The 14808-nt window shown below is 49.7% G+C and overlaps 1 long non-coding RNA gene across 1 annotated transcript; it reads left to right on the top strand.

The window, feature by feature from the left end:
- Window positions 1–3359: 3359 nt before the first annotated feature.
- On the top strand, window positions 3360–4764 carry LOC119325371. Its single transcript, XR_005157494.1, has 3 exons — window positions 3360–3845; window positions 3929–4241; window positions 4493–4764. It is a non-coding gene; the product is annotated as an uncharacterized LOC119325371 (long non-coding RNA).
- The last annotated feature ends 10044 nt before the right edge of the window (window positions 4765–14808 follow it).

The raw sequence follows: 14808 nt of genomic DNA, 5'->3' as shown, positions 1-14808 counted from the left end.
TCCGGAGCGGGAGGCAAGTAGGTGGCCTCCTCCGGCAAGGAGGAGGACATTACGAAGCTCCGGGCGGCCGGATATTTGGCCGCAGATATTGCGCACCGACTCCCGGATGCAGGGCAGATCATTCCGACTCCAGGACCCCATGAGAGGGTCATGTTCCTTGCCCACTTCGTCCGTGGACTGGGATTCCCCCTCCACCCATTTGTCCGCGGGCTCTTGTTCTATTATGGGCTGGATTTTCATGATCTGGCCTCTAACTTCATCCTCAACATCTTGGTGTTTATCGTCGTGTGCGAGGCTTTTCTCCGCATCAGGCCCCACTTCGGCCTGTGGCTAAAGATCTTCAATGTGAAGCCGAAGATAGTGGTAGGCCAGCAGGCGGAGTGTGGTGGCGCCATGGTGGGCAAGATGCCCAGCGTCACCTGGCTCAAAGGCTCCTTTACGGAGACCGTAAAGGGGTGGCAATCGAGGTGGTTCTACATCGCCGAGCCGCGTGATGCCAACTGGGTGGCGGCCCCTGAATTCTGATCCGGCATCCTGTGCGGCTCACTTCCTGGAAGAGGAAGGGCCTAGCCTGGGGCGCGTCCGCGGAGCTGACCGGACTCCAGAACTGCGTCAAGAATATGATAACCAAGAATATCAAGCTTGTCAACGTGGTCCAGGTCATGCTATTTCGCCGGATTCTCCCATGTCAAAGACGGGCGTTCAACCTGTGGGAGTTCGACATGGCCTGACACCAAACACTGCAAGAGCTCTTTGACACGATGCACAAAGACGTCTGGAAGGTGTAGTTCAAGTCCAGCAAAGTCCCTCCTCCTATTTCCGAGGACCGCGGACTCAGCGCCAAGCACCACGCCAATGCGGTAAGCATTCTACATTTTGCAATATGTGCCTTTCCTCAGTATATTCATGGAAGAAACTTAAGCCACCGTACTAATCTAACAGGAATACATGGTGATGGCGGAGCGGATCGACTGTCCGGCTCCGTTGCCTGAAGATCCAGCAACCACTCTCCTGACGGAGATGCTGGTTCCGGCACCTTATGAGGTGCCGGAGAAGAAGGCCGTGGGGACCAGGAAAAGTCTCCGGCGCAACATGGTGCCGGACTCATCATCCGAAGACACCGAGGCGCACTCCTCCAACGACAACGAGGAGGAGGAAGAAGAAAACCCTCTCCCCCAAAACGAGGGGGAGAAGAAAAGGAAGGCCGCCCCTTCCGGGGAGGCCGAAGGGTCCAAGAGGGGAAGGACCCTCCCTCTGGACCACTCCACAACCGCCACCTACAGCGAGGACGAGTTGCTACCCAGGGCCAAGCCCCTGGCGAAGTCGTAAGTATCCGGATGCCCTAAGACCATTTGCATGTTTTTAGCTTTATGGCTCCTTATTATGTCAAGGTTTGTTTGTGCAGTCAGCCCAAAGCCCATATTGACTTGCCCTCCTCGGATGGGTCCTTGAGCTCGTCGGAGATGAATAGCTATTCGCTCCCAACGGCTTCCACCCCCCGGCCCACAGATGACACCGGGGTGTTATCTCAGAGGATGCCGGGCCAGGAGGAGGTAGTCCTGGAGACGCCTCAAGGTGAGACTCCCGATGCCGGGCTCATGGGGGAGAAGATCCCCAGATTCGGATGAGGGGGCCGCAGCAAGCTTGGCCCCCAGCCGGATACTGCACCGGAACCTCCAGTGGTTCCGGATTCAGGCAGGCAGCCACCCGCCAAGGGGGGCGAGCCGTCTGTGCCGATGACTTCTGTCCATCCAGAGGCATCGGATAACCTAGTGGAAGCGCTTTAGAGCGCTTCCCTTGGTGAAGGACACCGTACTCTTATGAGTACGGTGATTGCAAAGGTTCAGTCTGCCAAGAGAGGATTGACCGAAGCTTGCGCCAGCCTTCTGACAGGCTTTGAGGCAAGTAATTTAAATTGTGAGAAAGTATCACGGTGTAGACAGTAGCCCCTGATGCTCTGTTTGGTGTTCGGCAAGAGAAGCCGAACAGAGGATCAAATATTATTCCTAGAAGTCTAATCATATTATGTCTATGTGAATAAGCAGGTGTCGCTGCTGGCCGCCGCCACCGCCACTTCGGAGGTCTCTAGGCTGAGGCAGAGCCTGGGGCGGGCGGAAGAAGAGCTCGGCCTCGTGAAGAGGCAGCTCAAGGAAAACAAAGGTAGGCAATACCCCGTCTGAATGTTATATAAAGGAAAAATCACTACAACAAAATTGAGATACTGTGACGAAAATTCGCGTGACGTTGGTGGACAACGTCACGCAAATAACTAATATGTGACATTTTCGCAGGTGGCATCACTGATTACTGCAAATCGATGATGATAGACGTCACTAAGTTGCCTCGACCATAGCGCACACATGGTTGCCAATTTGTATGACGTTTTGGTATTTTCCATGACCAACCTACTAGAGTCACCGAATATTACGAATGTGTGATGATCGACTTTTTGTAATGTAATGTTGAGTAGTGGCACCCCCTATAGCTACTTCATGGTTTATTGAGCGGCAAGACCCACACGCCAGTGTTGGTAGTGGGGCCTGCCATATTTTATTTACAGGGAAGCGATGTAATTATTCTGTTCTATCTAATATAAATAGGTATACTGTCTAGGGATTGTGTTATATCCTTTTTTACGGCGTGTTCTATCTAATATAAATAGGTAGTTGCTAGGCAAAATTGTTCAACCTGACTATACGTGCGCTCATGTTGTTTCGGTCAGTCAAAAAAATAAAAAAAAATGAAATAGGAGATTGAACGGAAAATGGGAAAACTTATAAATAGGTTTCGTTCTATCTGAAAAATAAGGTTTTTTACCAACCCTCTCTAAATCGGGCGCTGATGAGCTGAGGTTTCATTCTATCTAAAAATAAAAAATAAAGGAAATAGGAGAGTCGATGAAGAAAGTATGGCACCAGAAGTTCGACCCCAAGGGAGTTGACAGTGGGAGTACTTTTTTTTGCGGCAACCAGAGCACAATTTACATTGTATCAAAATATATGTATTATTCCCCCACAAAATAAATACTCCGTATGTATTATTACGTTTTGCACCAAGTAACCATCAGATAAAATGTTCCACATATAAACTATAGAAGATAATTAAAAGATAGAACAAGTTATTTTTGGTGAGAAACTAATTGACTGAACACAGGATTTGTCTTTTTTGCCCACAAAAAATAGGACATATTTTTTGCAATCTAGCAAAAGCATGGAGACGGGAGAACAAATTTGAAGAAAAGAGGGGCAGGGCGTGAAGTCTTTGTGGGGCTAGCAATGTTAGTGACACGTTCTCCTAGCACAAATATCTCCTCCCACAATTTCTCAAAAAAAAAAAATCCTCCCACGATCCACGTCTCTTCTCTGGATATACAAAGCCAAAGCGCTATATAGCACTAGTAGATTAGACGACGCCACCACCGTGCTGAAATCTGGATCTGGCAGCACCGGCGTCATCCTCGGCTGCGAGCGACATACCTGGCCACCTCTCCACATTATCCCTCGTTCACTCCAGCGCCTCAAACTCGCCCCCCTTCCTGCAAGTTGCGAAGGCCGCTGACAGGGCGTTCATCCACCTTCGACCTCACAACCGATCTGACCGCCCCGGATGTCATTGCCGCCCGGCCAGATCGCCATGGGACTCGACGCCACCAACGCCTCCACACTTCAGGAGGACCAGACGCCACACGGATCTGGCTGTCACGAACACCGCCACCGCCACACCGTCTTTCTTGCCAGTCCAGATCCACTTTTCCCTTATCTCACTCGTGGTACGAGTGCCAGTCATAGCAGAGAACTATGAGGCATCGACGATTCAGCCGCCGTCTTGTTTTTCTGTCTCTCCAAGTAAGCCCTATTCCCGCCGCCTCTGGTTCGTCTTTGCCTCCGATTCACAGGATGCCGATCTAACATCATTCCTCTCTACACAGGATAAACAATGCGGCACTCCCTCCATCGGGTTCCAACAACGCACGATAGTTGCGACTCCATCTTCCTCCTCAACCATGTTGTTCCAAATATATTTTTTGAAACGTTGTTCCAAAATTTTGGATTGTTACAATCCACACCGTACACGATTCTGCATTGTTTCGTGTGTGCCAAAGTGCTACATAGGCGACAAGTTTGTTCCCTGTGTGATTACCCCTCATCAGCCAATCGATTATTGTTTTGCAGGTGGAGTAACGCTCATGCCAGAATCGAGCATAATCTGAAACAGTTGTCATTCTCTCTAGATGCTAATAGGTACCAGTGAAATTGCTCACCTCCCCTCTCTGTCTTCCCACTGTAAATAAACAAAAATTGCTCTTGCTCGCAAGTAATGGATCTGCATGGATTTATATATGTGCTGATAGTTGTAATGTGTCTATAAGTATGTTAGCCGCACATGCACGATATAGCAAGTCACTACTAGCCTTATAATCACAACATGCCATCTTCTTTTGATCTGTTTACGAGTTTGTGGTAAATTTTAAACCTATACTAGCTTTTGACAGGATAATATGCAAGTGACCTTTCAAGAAAACCGCGATGGACAAAGAAGCGTTACAACAAATTTAGTCGCCTTCAAGAAATTAGGAGAAGAGACGACAAAAAAATGTTCCTTCCTTTGATGAAGACGGAAGCTATACAAATATGTTTGGGGGCCAAGACAACTCATTTGTTAATTTAGTCCTTAGTGCTGATGCTACTTGTTTCATCAAGTTTCTATGTAACTCGTGTTATTTTGATCTATGTAGTATGTGAACTATGATTCTGTTTTTAATAAAAAATTATGATGGTGATGTGTGTTGTGAAATAGGCGAGATTAATTGCCTGCCATATATCAAGTAAAAGTAGTATGTGTGGACAATCGAAAGATGGATATAAAATTTTTAAATAATTGGCGGAAAATGGATATTGCCCAACAAAATGCCCAACAAAAATTGAGTACTGCATCAAACGATATTGGGCTGCAAATTGGCCATGACCGAGAAAATGTATATAAAATTAAATCAACCAAATTATCGGGCTCGGCCCATTTAGAAATATAATGTGTATTGGGCCATCGAAAATCCAGTGACGTTGAACGTCACTGAAGGTCCCATATTGAGTGACGTTTTGTGCGCGCGCCGTCACTAACAATAATCTGTGACGGGGATTCTGCGACGATGCTTGTGACGCACGTAAAATGTCATGCATGGGTATTTTGTGACGTTTATGGATGTTTCATGACATTTTTTAGCTCGTCATAGTAGGCTCGATCTCTTGTAGTGAATCGTGGATGCTGATAGAAGCATGATAAATTTTGCTAGGGGCCACGACCGAGGTGGCGGCCCTTAAGAAGGCGTCGTCCGAGGCCGAAAACAAAGCGGCTGGGGAGCGCATTGAGCGCGAAAAACAAGAGGCGCGAGTTGATGAGGTCCAACAAGAGCTCCGGGACTTCGTCAAAAAATTCGATTCCTTGGAGCGTGACTCCAAGACGCAAGAGTCAGAGCTTGCGAAGGCCCATCAGAGCGCACTAGACGCTAAGGCCGAAGCCCAGAAGGCGCTCCAGGAAATTGAGGAGGCCAAGAAGATAGCTGCGGGTAAGGCTTTCATTATGCAAAGCAAGCATGTGGAGGAGACTTTCCTTTTAATTACCCGAATTCGGAGCTCTCCAGGAGCATTAGCAGATCTACTGCGCAGCATCTCTGATGCCGCAGAGTTCTACCGGGCTGAGGAGGGAAGCTCGACGGAGAAGCTGTTTTGGTCCCAGTATATCGAGGCCGAACACCCGATGTCCTTGAGCGACCAGCTAAAGCAATTGGTCGGACTCCACAAGGCGGCCGAACTGGCCATGAAGGACTTCAGAGTCTGGTTGTGGCCTGGCGAGCCCCAACCCAGCAGCTACTTCGGCTTTATCAAGCGGATGGTGAATGCCTGTCCGCGGCTTGAAGACGTTAAGCGGTCCGTCTGTATTGAGGGTGCACGCCAGGCTTTGGCCCGTGCGAAGGTGCACTGGGGGAAGATGGATGCCGAGAAGCTAGTGACGAAGGGGCCGCCAAAGGGCAAGGAACATCGCCACCCCGAACAATACTATGACAATGTCATTAAGGGTGCCCGCCTTGTGGCGGATGAATGTACAAAGGATGTGATATTTGAATGAATGTAATCATGTCATCCTGTATTATAAAAACCAGTTCATGTGCGCTAAGTAGCGCTTGTTAATTTAAAATATTACCTTCTGTGTGGCCATTTTTAAAAAAAATCTTCAGAGTTGGCCAGTCGTCGGCTTCCGCCCCCATGTAACTAGTACTGGGGTGTTCGGGATAAGTATAAACACTCTTTATCCAAATTTTTGGTCCTTTGAAGGAGGTGTTTAGCGCCACGAACGAGGCAATCGGACTATACGGCTTTATTGCCCTCACTTAGCCATAGAAGTCTACAATTTTAAATTTTGGCGAAGCCCCTAGTATATGTAAATCCGGACTTGGGGCGCTATGCACGCCTAAATCGGACGAGGCCGATTCCTCGCTTGACGCGGAAAAAATCTTTAAGGATTTGAGACCTCTCGAACAGCGACCAGCTCTCGCCTTATCATGACAGTCAGTTTTTGGCTTTCTCTACTATGGTGCACGTCTGGAAGAACTGGGACACAATCGCAGTAGTTCTCCCTACGCTACCTTAGCTAATATAGCGGAACATAAGGTACCAAAACATAGGAGCCAGGCAAACCCAACTATTGACCCAAGACATGATTCGAAGCTGATGCATATAGTGATATAAGTTCGGGGTGCCGCACTGTCGGAAGTGTTCGGACTTGTCTTGCCAGGTAATGGGGTACTGAAGCCCCTGGAAAACTGGTCGTGCCAAAATGCACGGGTATAATAAATAAGTAGTAAAGAAAAAGGGAAAATAAACTTAATAGCAAGCTGACGCGGTATACTATTTTCCCTTTAAAATGATACATCAAAGCGTACATATACAAGTAGTGCGATAAGCAGAATAGGACTATTTGACACATCCTAACCAAGAGCGGGTGGTATGCGGTTATGTAAAACAGGTATAACGGTTGTTATCAGAGACCACCTGAGGATTCCCTCGTATGCCAGAGCTTCTTGTCCTCTTGGTGTGTCCGTCCCGCTATGTGTTCGATAGCCGGTCTTTCGGAAGAGCCTCCTGAAGGTAGGTGTCGGTGTCAAAACCGGCGGATCTCGGGTAGGGGGTCCCGAACTGTGCGTCTAGGCAGATGGTAACAGGAGACAAGGGACATGATGTTTTTACCCAGGTTCGGGCCCTATCGATGGAGGTAAAACCCTACTCCTGCTTGATTAATATTGATGATATGGGTAGTACAAGAGTAGATCTACCACGAGATCAGATAGGCTCAACCCTAGAAGCTAGCCTATGGTATGATTGTTGTTCGTCCTACGGACTAAAACCCTCCGGTTTATATAGGCACCGAAGAGGGTTAGGGTTACACAGAGTCGGTTACAATGGTAGGAGATCTACATATCCGTATCGCCAAGCTTGCCTTCCACGCCAAGGAAAGTCCCATCCGGACACGGGACGAAGTCTTCAATCTTGTATCTTCATAGTCCAGGAGTCCAGCCAATGGTGATAGTTCGGCTATCCTGACACCCCCTAATCCAGGACTCCCTCAGTAGCCCCTGAACCAGGCTTCAATGGCGATGAGTCCGGCGCGTAGATTGTCTTCGGCATTGCAAGGCGGGTTCTTCTCCAAATCCTGTGTACCTGTTTGAATAGCGTCCGGCTTCTTGTAAATATTGCGCTCCTCGGCTTCCACGCCCAATAATGGCCATCTTCCACGTGTCGAACGAATGCGAAAAGCCAGGGTATTTTTACATTTTACCCCCTAGCCACGCAAATGAGTTGTCTATAAAAGAGACGAGGATCTAGATCTGAATCACACCATCCTCCCTTCGCGAGCATTCATCAGAGCGCATCTGACAAAAATCCATTCCATCATGGACAGTCGATGCGGCTCCTCCTCTCGCCCTTCCAGCCCTCAGCCCTCAGCCATTCTCATGCTCCGTCCCGCACAGCATATTGCGGGCTTCGTGGCCCTTTGCGAGCTGTTTTGGGCATTGAGGCTCATTTTGCGCTATGGAAGAAGTTGCTCTGCCTTGTGCCCCGTTCTCAAGAGGGGTCAATATATCAAGTGGGCGGAGCCGAACTATGGCGCATCGCCGGGAAAGGATATCTATCCGGAACCCCGAAGAAGGCGTCCGAAGACTGGCCTTCGGAATGGTTTTATATAGAGGATGTCCCACTGCCGGACCCTGTTCTGATCGGCCTCCCTAAGTTCAATAACGCTCCTTTGAAGAAACGCCTAAGCTGGCGTCCACAGAGCCCTCAGAAGGAAAATGACAGGGACGTCCTTTCCCTGATGAGCCGAATAAGGTTGTTAGCTCATTCCGGACTGACCATGATCGGGGTCATGGCCACATGCATTATGCGGGGGGTGCAGCCGCTCCAGTATAGAGGCCACCCCATGTGGGATTTCAACGGGGAGGATGATGCCACCCGTTGCGGCCGTAAGGGGTCGGGATCGGTCACCGATCTGATGAAGATCTTGTCTGCATTGTACAAGGGAGAAGAGGAGGAATTTCTCCGCGTCAATCCACAGAGCGGATTTTCTATGTACAATCCTCTGAGCTGGGTAAGCGGACATTTCTTTTTGCCTATCCGATCCGTATTCCCATAGTCAAGTATCTCATTTTGTGATTTCGGCGCAGGAACTACGCCAGGCCGTAAAGGACATAAACAGCCCGCCTCCACAACCCGAGGATCCGGAACGGTTCCTAGATCCGACCTCCCAAGAGGATCCGGACATATTGGTGGAGTTGATAGATGGGGTATTTCACCAACTGAGCATCGATAATGACTTGGTCGCCATCACGGCCGATTACCCCGGAATACTTCCGGCCTCGCAGGTAACTGAGACCGAAGTCCCAATACTTTGAAAATGACCCATCCGTGCTTATTTTTGATCACCGTATACCCATGGTGTTTCGCAGGGGAAGTCCTTGAGGCGGGAGGCCGAGCCTGCGATGGCTAGCCAACAAGGGGCGGCACGGCCCAGCAGGCTAAAAATAAGTGTGGTCCGGATCGAAACGCCGGCGCAACGGTATGGCGTGTCACCATATTCCCAGGTTTCATTCCCGGGAGGCATACTAACGCTCGTGCTTTTTCAGGAAGAAGAGCGCTCGCCGGACTGTATCCGGAGAGGTTGCCAATCAATCCTCCGCTCGCCAGGCTCCAAAGCCGGGTCCAGAAGCAGAGGCAAACACTTGGCGTGCGTTGGACACTCCTCCGACAGAGGATGCCGACAGGTTATCTGCCACCAATTCCAAGGTGGAGAGTGCCATGAAACACCGGTGTCGCCGGACAGTTCTTCGTGACGCATGTTTCTCCCTAGAGGCATTGAATGCCTTTAATTCGGGAGACGCGCACCTCCACGCCGCTCAAAATGGTCTAGCCAGAGCCACGAAGCAGTATGTAAAAGACATACGGGTGAGAAAATTTGACAGTTATATATGCCAGTAGCCCCCGAGACTTGAAATAGTTAGAATAACTGATTTAAGGATCATTTATTGTGCAGGATCTTACAGAAAAGAATACCCAACTGTCCCAGGAGCTGGATGAGTGCAAAGCCCAACTTGAGGCTGCACTAGCCACATCGGGGGAAGCCAAAGAGACCTCCTCGGGTAATATACGCTTCAAAAGATAAGTAACTTATGAAGTGTGGCGTGTGTAGACGTCTGACAATAATATTGCAGATGGCGCTGGGATAGATCCGGACAAGCAACAGCTCATGCGCCGGTTAAAGGCCGGCGAGAATGTGCTTACAAGGGTGAGGCAAGAGAAAAATAATCTCCAAGATGCCAACACCCGGCTGGGTGAGAAACTAAAGGATGTTCGTGCCCAGCTGTCTGACTCCGTTAAGGAGAATTGGCGGTTTCGACGCGGCATTTTTAGTAAGTTCTTGAACGAACTTTGAAAAAGAGTTCAGCGAGGAAGTCCACTAACAGAGGTATGTCTGTAGGTATGCTCACAGGCTATCCTGCAGAGGAAATGCCCGGTTCTACGGGTGACCTTCTTCTCGAGCTCTTGCAACTGCACGAACGAGTTCGGCAGGTGATGAAAGGCGTTGCCCAGGCCTTGTGGCCATCTGTCTCCCTGCCCGAAGGCCTTGGAGAGCTTGTAGAGAGGCTTCAGGGAGCGCGGCGGCGCTTCCAATAATGGAAGATATCGGCCTGCCGTCAAGGTGCCAGGGAGGCCTGGGCCATGGTGAAGACGCGGTACACGAAGGCTGACCCAAACCACATGGCCGAGGTCGGACCTGTGGGGCCCGATGGGAAGGAGATCCCTGTGAGCTTAGTGTACGGCCAAGTAGAGTTGGCCGCAAAGTATTCCCAGCAGGACTGTAAACTAGACAGCCTATTAGATGGCATTGAAGAGGAATACAATCAGTCGGATTGACTATGTAATTAAAGATGACATGTAAAATGCGTTCTAGACGGATTGTAGATCGTTTGTCATAGCGAACCTTTTCGCTTCAACCTCGGGACTCAATAGTCCGGAGTGTGTCCGAATACCCTCACGGTTATATAAGAACCGGGGCATGCATGGAGACCAGGCGTAGGGGTCATTAGTGCTTTATCAGACAAGTGCCCAACTAGTTATGTTATATTACATGGTTAGTAAGAAACATCTTCCAGGGAGAATAGTTCCGTTAGGGGTTCCTTTCCCTGGGAGGCATGCCCTAAAGTGCATGTCCGGACTGCGAAAAAGCAGAAAAACATCTGGGGGTAGATAAATAAATAGGTAAGAAATCGTCTTTTAGTTCACCGACCGAATATTCCCTTAAGAATGCTAGCTTTCGGCTTCACCCAGTCTGAGGTACACATCCAGCTGACCCGGCAGTAACAATCGCAGAGGTGCTCCCTTTACCGCCTAGCCGAACAATCGGGAATGTAGGGGTAAGCACAGGAGCTAGGCAACCCAGCTTGGCCAAAACTTAAGTCATATCGATGCATATAATGGTGAATAAAAGATACATGCGGAAGTGTGACACATGTGTTGGGCGTGAAGCCCGTATAAATAAACTTTTGTTAAAGAAGCCCCCAGGTATAATGAGCGCGGATAGCGCGTCAAGTGTTTGCGAATAATGCGCGAACAAGCTTTCAAAGGCTGTAATAGAAAAGGAGGGAGAAGGAGAGAAACAGAAGACAGCTAATATGTAAAATATAGACGGAGGAAGGAGACGAACTCAGAGTCCGGCGCTAGGCGTAGAATCTTCGGAGACGGGTTGCGTTCCATGGGTTCGGCTCGAGTCGGTTATCCGATGCATCTCGCAGACAGTACGCTCCATAGGTCAGGACTTGGTCGATGATAAAGGGACCTTCCCATTTGGGCTTGAGTTTGTCCTTTTTCTTGTCCGGTAGGCGTAGAACTAACTCACCAACGTTGTAAGTTTTGGCCCGTACTTCTCTGCTTTGATATCTTCGAGCTTGTTGTTGATAAAATGCGGAACGGGCTTTTGCCACGTCATGCTCCTCCTCCAATGCGTCCAAACTGTCCTGCCGATCGAGCTCGGCTTCTCTTTCTTTGTACATGCGCACGCGAGGTGAGTCATGAATTATGTCACAGGGCAGAACTGCCTCTGCGCCGTATACCATAAAGAATGGTGTGAATCCGGTGGTGCGACTCGGAGTGGTCCGCAGCCCCCGGAGTATGGAGTCGAGCTCCTCTACCCAGTGCATGTTAGATTCCTTGAGGGACCGCACTAATCTGGGTTTGATGCCGCTCATGATTAGACCATTTGCTAGCTCGACTTGACCGTTAGTTTGAGGGTGATAGACTGAAGCATAGTCGAGCTTGATGCCCATGTTTTTGCACCAGAGTTTGACCTCGTCGGCCGTAAAGTTCGTGCCGTTATCAGTGATGATGCTACTGGGGACGCCGTAACGGTGTACGGCCCCTGATATGAAGTCTATCACCGGTCCGGATTCGGCCGTCTTAACAGGTTTGGCCTCTATCCATTTGGTGAATTTATCCACCATGACCAGTAGGTATTTTTGCTTATGGGTTCCTCCTTTAAGGGGTCCAACCATGTCAGGCCCCCAGACCGCGAAGGGCCAGGTTATGGGTATAGTTTTGAGGGCGGTGGGTGGCATGTGGCTTTGATTAGCAAAGAGCTGGCAACCGACGTATCGTTGGACTAAGTCTTGAGCATCTGCCCGGGCCGTCGGCCAATAAAATCCTGTACGGAAGGCCCTGCCTACAAGGGCCCGGGCTACGGCGTGGTGCCCGCCGAGTCCGGCATGAATTTCAGCCAGAAGATTCCGCCCTTCCTCTTTGGAGATACACCTTTGAAGGACTCCGGTTGTGCTTTTCTTGTAAAGCTCTCCCTCATCGACCTTATAGGCTTTAGATCGCCGCACTATGCAACGGGCCTCGTTTTGGTCCTCGAGAAGTTCCTGCCTGGTTAGGTAGGCTAGGAGTGGTTCCGTCCACGGGGCAATGACTGCCATTATTACGTGGGCTGAAGATGTTACTTCGTTGGCAGAACCACCAATTGTGTCAGAATGTTCGGTGTCAGGCAGTGCGGTTGGGTCCGGGTTGTTATTTCCGGATTCCCCCTCCCATAGTACGGATGGCTTGAACAGCCTCTCTAGGAAGATGTTGGGAGGGACGGCATCGCGCTTTGCACCAATGCGCGCCAACACATCTACTGCCTGGTTGTTATCCCGGGCTATATGGTGAAATTCGAGCCCTTCAAACCGAGCTGGCATTTTTAGGATGGCGTTGTGATAAGCTGCCATTTTCGGATCCTTGGCATCGAAGTCTGCATTTATTTGGGATATCACGAGGTTCGAATCCCCGCGCACCTCTAGGCGTTGAATGCCCATGGAGACTGCCATCCGGAGGCCGTGTAGAAGGGCCTCGTATTCGGCTGCATTGTTGGAGTCTGTATACATTATCTGGAGTACGTATTGGACCGTATCTCCGGTTGGGGACGTCAAAACGACGCCAGCCCCCAGACCAGCCAACATTTTGGAGCCGTCGAAGTGCATGATCCAGTTGGAATATGCGTCGTACTCTTTAGGGAGTTCGGCTTCAGTCCATTCGGCAACGAAGTCGGCCAAAACTTGCGACTTAATAGCTCGCCGTGGCTTATAGGTTATGTCGAACAGGAGGAGCTCAATGGCCCATTTGGCAATCCGGCCCGTCGCGTCGCGGTTTTTTATAATGTCATTAAGAGGTACTTCGGAGGCTACTGTTATCGAACACTCTTGAAAGTAGTGTCGCAGCTTCCAGGATGCCATGAACACCGTGTACGCTATCTTTTGATAATGCGGGTACCGTGACTTGCATGGAGTTAGGACAGTGGACACGTAGTAAACTGGTTTTTGAAGGGGGAGCTTCTCTCCGTCCGTTTCCCGTTCGACAACGAGCATTGCGCTCACGACTTGATGAGTTGACGCGATATATAATAGCATTGGTTCGCCCATATTGGGCGCGGCCAGGACTGGGTTTGTTGCAAATATGGCTTTTATTTCTTCGAGTCCGGTCGTGGCGACATCCGTCCACTCGAAGTGTTCGGTGCGTCGGAGGAGGCGATAAAGGGGTAATGCCTTTTCTCCTAAACGGGAGATAAAGCGGCTTAAAGCCGCCACGCATCCCGTCAACTTTTGTATTTGTTTGAGGTCCTTTGGGATATCCAATTGTGATAGAGCTTGGATCTTGGCTGGGTTTGCTTCAATTCCTCTACCGGATACAATGAAGCCCAAGAGCTTTCGGTTGGTACGCCGAAAACACATTTTTCCGGGTTAAGCTTAATGTCGCATGTTCGGAGATTATCGAATGTGAGCCCCAAATCGTCTACTAGAGTTTCGACGTGCTTGGTTTTAACGACCACATCATCTACGTATGCCTCCACTGTTTTGCTGATCTGGTTTGCTAGACATGTCTGAATCATGCGCTGATATGTTGTGACGGCGTTTTTGAGCCCAAAGGGCATTGTGTTGAAGCAGAATGGGTTGTATGGGGTGATGAATGCCGTTGCGGCCTGGTCAGGCTCTGCCATCTTAATTTGGTGGTAGCCGGAGTATGCGTCGAGGAGACACAATGAATCGTGTCCTGCGATAGCGTCGATAATTTGATCGATGCGAGGGAGTGGGAAGGGATCCTTTGGGCAAGCCTTGTTGAGGTCCTTAAAATCGACACATAGGCGCCAGGATTTGTCCTTCTTTGGTACCATCACCAGGTTTGCTAGCCAGTTCGGATGTTTTATATCTCTGATGAATCCGCCTCCAATAATTTGGCTAGCTCCTCTCCCATGACATGTCTCTTGGGTTCGGAGAAACGCCGAAGAGCCTGTTTGACTGGTTTGAATCCTTTTAGGATGTTTAGGCTGTGCTCGGCCAGCCGGCGTGGGATTCCTGGCAAAAATGTCCCAATTTTTGCGTAGGAATTCTCGTAGTGCGGCGTCTACATCAGGGTTTAATTATGCCCCGATGGAGGCCGTTTTTGTAGGGTCCGTTGGATGGACTTGGAAGTTCACTATTTCGTCCGCTGGTTTAAAGGAGGTGGACTTGGATCTCTTATCGAGTATCACATCGTCCCTATTCACCATGGAGCGCAGCGCAGTGAGTTCCTCGGCCGCTAGGGCTTCGGATAGTGCCTCAAGGGCCAGTGCGGCTGTCTTATTTTCGGCGTGGAGTGCTATGTCCGGGTCACTAGCAAGAGTGATGATTCCGTTGGGCCCGGGCATTTTGAGCTTCATGTACCCGTAATGGGGTATAGCTTGAAAACTTGTGAA

The sequence above is a fragment of the Triticum dicoccoides genome, chromosome 6B (assembly GCF_002162155.2).
Source record: "Triticum dicoccoides isolate Atlit2015 ecotype Zavitan chromosome 6B, WEW_v2.0, whole genome shotgun sequence".
NCBI classification, from domain to species: Eukaryota; Viridiplantae; Streptophyta; class Magnoliopsida; order Poales; family Poaceae; genus Triticum; species Triticum dicoccoides.
Note: the sequence above shows the minus strand (reverse complement) of the source record. Positions and strands in the feature narration are given on the sequence as shown.